The following is a 6,000-nucleotide window of genomic DNA, read 5'->3' on the forward strand; positions in this document are numbered from 1 at the left end:
TGGTAATGGATGTTAACTAGATTTAATGTGGTGATCAGTTTGCAATATATACAAGTATCAAATAATTATATTGTACACCTGAAATGAATATAACTTCATGCCAACAATATAACTTCATGTATACAGCCATTAAGAAAAAAAAATTAAAAAGTAAGGTCATAAGAAAAAAAATGGTTAGATACATCTCATTATTGTGACACAGAGTTTAAGAACTTAAGCTCTGCAGCCAAGCATCCTAGCTTCAAATCTCACCTCCAAAACCATGTTGGGCAAATCAATTCAGTTCTCTCTCTGTCTTAGTCTGTTGGTGCTACTTATAACAAAGTATTATAGAATGGGTGGCTTAGAAACAACATACATTTATTCCTCATAGCTCTGGAGGCAGGAAGTCTGAGATGAGAGTGCCAGCATGATTGGGTTCTGCTGAGGGGTCTCTTACATGTTGCAGACATTTGTTTATATACTCACTTTGTGGAAGAAAGTGAGAGAGCTCTCCAGGGTTTCTTTTATAACATCACTGATCCCACTCATGAGAGCTCGACCCTCAGGACTTAATTACTTCCCAAAGGCCTCCCATTCTAAACCATCACATTGGGGGTTAGGATTTCAGTAAGAAATGAAGGGACCCAAACATTAGTCCATTGCACTTTCTTTCCACTCTCAAAATTTTAATAAGACCTTAATGATATTGTGGGAGTTTGGGGAGGGTTAAAAGACAAATACATGCAAAAATTATTTAGCACACTGCCTTGATGAATAATTAATGATTCATAATATTAGTTATTATTCTTATAATAAACACAATTAAAATAATTGTCTTCTTTTCAGGCTATTAAAATTGAATGTATTTATTATCTTGTGATGGCTATATGCTATCTTAATCAATAAGTGATATAGTGGTGCTTGTGGCAAGTATTGCTTAGTGACCTAGATTTTGAATTGTCATCACCTAATCAGACAATGACATTGTTGAACTTAATTTAATAAGAATGTAGATAATATGTGTATACGAGCTTGCAGATTTCATAAGAAACAAAAATTAAAGACTTTTTAATTTTTTAAAAAATAATATTATTTATTTTTGGTTGTGTTGGGTCTTTGTTGTCGTGTGTTCTCTAGTTGCGGCAAGTGGGGGTTACTCTTCATTATGGTGCACAGGCTTCTCATTGCAGTGGTTCCTCTTTTCACAGAGCATGGGCTCTAGGTGCATGGGCTTCAGTAGTTGTGGCACTTGGGCTTAGTAGTTGTGACTCACAGGCTTAGTTGCTCCACAGCATATGGGATCTTCTCAGACCAGGGCCCGAACCTGTGTCCCCTGCATTGGCAGATGGATTCTTAACCACTGAGCCACAAGGGAAACCCAAAGTCTTTTTTATTAAAAATAATATATCATTTATGCAGTTTAAATTAGGGACAGTGTTATTCAGTAGTTTTATTGCATTATATTTTTGGTGTTTTCAAGTTGGTTTGAAAAATGGATACTGATAATACAAAAATGCATTTAATATTATATAATAAACATTTGATATTTATCTCATGATTAAAAGAATAAGTGTGCATTCAAAAATTGTAACTAATTTAAATAAGACAAATTTAAAACTTTCTATGTGTTTCTAATATAAATCAATTTATTCTTGCCACATTCATCTATGGAGAGCTATGTGCAAGCAGTGTGGTAGACATTGCAGATGTGGAGTGAGGGAGTAGTGAACAAGAGAAACTTGGTCTCTGTCTTCAGGTAAGTTATAAACAAATGGGAAATCTAGAAATAAATTTTTATTTAGAAGAGCAATAAAGATTATGACAATATGCAGACTCTTTTGAGTCACATGGTAGTGAAATTTTAAACTTCTTTGAGGAAATATGCTTAAAATAAAATCTATACATTGAGAAGATTTAGCTAAACATAGGTTGTAGGAGAAGGAAGGTATCTAATTTGGACAAGAGGAATTATGTGTGTGAATGCTAGTGAGAGGAAAACAAAAGGAAGAAAGATCTATTGTGACTAGGGAGTGAGAAGTTAGAGTAGATTAATCAATGACAATGTTGTCACCATTGGTTTCAAAGACCAAAGTATGTCCACATGAGGTTTTTGCTTAAAGAAAGAGGTTAGCCATTGATGTATTTTGAAGCAAGGGACTAATATAATAATATTTTTAATTTACAGATGTCTGTTTGATTTCAGTGGGGAGAATGAGCTTGTGGCAGCAAATGTGGATGTAGAAAGTCAAATTAGTAAGTTATCACATAGTCTGAGATATAATGCTAATTTATATAGAAAAGAGGCACTTGAAATAGATTTAAGGAGAATCCAGATACATTTGAAGTGATTAATAATAAAAAGTTATTAGCCATATAGACTTTGGAGACAAATTAGAGTTGAATTTTTGGTTTTGCCATTTATTAAGTATGTATGTTTTAACTTTAATTTTGGGCAAAAATTTGTATTATTCATCTCTAAATTATTATTGGAAATAATAGTACATACATCATGGGGTTGTTTATGAATTACATTAGATAATTCTTGCAATGTACTTTGTCTGTCGCCCAGTAAGTCATATTAATACAAGGTATAAATATGGATGCTAAAATAATACAAATCATGAGACTTGATTAGACAGATGTGGGGTTAAGGAAGTGAAGAGAGTCAACTATGACCCCAAACACTGAAGACTGAGAGACTAAATGAATGGTGGAGTCATTTAATGAAGGCTAGAGCCTGGAAAAATAGAAAAATATTCTAGGAGTATTAAGGAGTGGGAAGATATCTATTTTAGGTAATAATGTCCATATTCCATATATATGTGTTAGCATATGGTATTTGTTTTTCTCCTTCTGACTTACTTCACTCTGTATGACAGACTCCAGGTCTATCCACCTCATTAAAAATAACTCAGTTTCATTTCTTTTTATGGCTAATATTCCATTGTATATATGTGACACATCTTCTTTATCCATTCATCTGTTGATGGACACTTAGGTGTCCATATGTCCACATTCTTTTCATGTGTTTGTTTGCAATCTGTATATCTTCTTTGGAGAAATGTCTATTTAGGTCTTCTGTCCATTTTTGGATTGAGTTGTTTGTTTTTTTGTTATTGAGCTGCATGAGTTGCTTATAAATTTTGGATATTAATCCTTTGTCAGTTGCTTCATTTGCAAATATTTTCTCCCATTATGAGGGTTGGCTTTTAGCCTTGTTTATGGTATCCTTTGCTGTGCAAAAGCAAAAGCTTTTAAGTTTCATTAGGTCTCATTAGTTTATTTTTGTTTTTACTTCCATTTCTCTAGGAGATGGGTCAAAAAGGATCTTGCTGTGATTTATGTCATAGAGTGTTCTGCCTATGTTTTCCTCTAAGAGTTTGATAGTGTCTGGCCTTACATTTAGGTCTTTAACCCATTTTGAGTTTATTTTTGTGTGTGGTGTTAGGGAGTGTTCTAATTTCATACTTTTACATGTAGCTGTCCAGTTTTCCCAGCACCACTTATTAAAGAGGCTGTCTTTTCCCCACTGTATATCCTTCCCTCCTTTATCAAAGATAAGGTGACCATATGTGTGTGGGTTTATCTCTGGGCTTTATATCCTGTTCCATTGATCTATATTTCTGTTTGGGTGCCAGTACCATACTGTCTTGATTACTGTAGCCTTGTAGTATAGTCTGAAGTCAGGGAGCCTGATTCCTCCAGCTCCATTTTTCGTTCTCAAGATTGCTTTGGCTATTCGGGGTCTTTTGTGTTTCTATACAAATTGTGAAATTTTTTGTTCTAGTTCTGCAAAAAATGCCAGTAGTAATTTGATAGGGATTGCATTGAATCTGTAGATTGCTTTGGGTAGTAGAGTCATTTTCACAATTGATTCTTCCAATCCAAGAACATGGTATATTTCTCCACCTATTTGTATCATCTTTAATTTCTTTCATCAGTGTCTTATAGTTTTCTGCATACAGGTCTTTTTTCTCCTTAGGTAGGTTTATTCCTAGATATTTTATTCTTTATGTTGCAGTGGTAAATGGGAGTGTTTTCTTAATTTCACTCTCAGATTTTTCATCATTAGTGTATAACAATGCCAGAGATTTCTGTGCATTAATTTTGTATGCTGCTACTTTACCAAATTCACTGATTAGCTCTAGTAGTTTTCTGGTAGTATCCTGAGGATTCTCTACGTACAGTATCATGTCATCTGCAAACAGTGACAGCTTTACTTCCTCTTTTCCTACTTGGATTCCTATTATTTCTTTTTTTTCTCTGATTGCTGTGGCTAGAACTTACAAAACTATGTTGAATAAGAGTGCTGAGAGTGGGTAACCTTGTCTTGTTCCTGATCTTAGTGGAAATGGTTTCAGTTTTTCACCATTGAGAATGATGCTGGCCGTGGGCTTGTCATACATGGCCTTTATTATGTTGAGGAAAGTTCCCTCTATGCCTACTTTCTGCAGGGTTTTTATCATTAATGGGTGTTGAATTTTGTCAAAAGCTTTCTCTGCATCTACTGAGATGATCATATGGCTTTTCTCCTTGAGTTTGTTGATATGGTGTATCACGTTGATTGATTTGTGTATATTGAAGAATCCTTACATTCTTGGAATAAACCCCACTTGATCATTGTGTATGATCCTTTTAATGTGCTGTTGGATTCTGTTTGCTAGTATTTTGTTGAGGATTTTTACATTTATGTTCATCAGTGATATTGGCCTGTAGTTTTCTTTCTTTGTGACATCTTTGTCTGGTTTTGGTATCAGGGTGATGGGGCCTCATAGAATGGGTTTGGGAGTGTTCCTACCTCTGCTATCTTTTGGAAGAATTTGAGAAGAATAGGTGTTATGGAAGATTTGAGAAGAATAGGTGTTATGGAAGATTTTTAATCACAGTTTCAATTTCAGTGCTTGTGATTGCTCTGTTCATATTTTCTATTTCTTCCTGGTTCAGTCTCAGCAGCTTGTGCATTTCTAAGAATTTGTCCGTCCCTTCCAGGTTGTCCATTTTATTGGCATACAGTTGCTTGTAGTAGTCTCTAATAATCTTTTGTATTTGTGCAGTGTCAGTTGTTATGTCTCCTTTTTCATTTCTAATTCTATTGATTTGAGTCTTCTCCCTTTTTTCCTTGATGAATCTGGCTAATGGTTTATCAATTTTATTTATCTAATCAAAGAACCAGCTTTTAATTTTATTGACCTTTGCTACTGTTTCCTTCATTTCTTTTCCATTTATTTCTGATATGATCTTTATGATTTCTTTCCTTCTGCTAAATTTGGGGGTTTTTATTCTTCTTTCTCTAATTGCTTTAGGTGCAAAGTTAGGTTGTTTATTCGAGATGCTTTCTGTTTCTTAAGATAGGATTGTATTGTTATAAACTTCCCTCTTATAACTGCTTTTGCTGTATCCCATAGGTTTTGGGTCGTCATGTCTCCATTGTCATTTGTTTCTAAGTATTTTTGATTTCCTCTTTGATTTCTTCAGTGATCACTTCGTTATTAAGTAGTGTATTGTTTAGCCTCCATGTGTTTATATTTGTTACAGATCTTTTCCTGTAGTTGATATCTAGTCTCATAGCATTGTGGTCAGAGAAGATACTTGATACAAGTTCAATTTTCTATAATTTACCAAGACATGGTTTGTGACCCAAGATATGATCTATCCTGGAGAATGTTCCATGAGCACTTGAGAAAAATGTGTATTCTGTTGTTTTTGAATGGAATGTCCTATAAATATCTATTAAGTCCATCTTGTGTAATGTATCATTTAAAGTTTGTGTTTCCTTATTTATTTTCATTTTGGATGATCTGTCCATTGGTGACAGTGGGGTGTTAAAGTCCCCTACTGTGATTGTGTTACTGTCAATTTCCCCTTTTATGGCTGTTAGTATTTGCCTTATGTATTGAGGTGCTCCTACGTTGGGTGCATAAATATTTACAATTGTTATATCTTCTTCATGGATTGATCCCTTGATCATTATGTAGTGTCCTTCGTTGTCTCTTATAATGGTTTTTATTTTAAAGTCTA

This window comes from Kogia breviceps, chromosome 16 (assembly GCF_026419965.1).
Source record: "Kogia breviceps isolate mKogBre1 chromosome 16, mKogBre1 haplotype 1, whole genome shotgun sequence".
Classification (NCBI taxonomy): Eukaryota; Metazoa; Chordata; class Mammalia; order Artiodactyla; family Physeteridae; genus Kogia; species Kogia breviceps.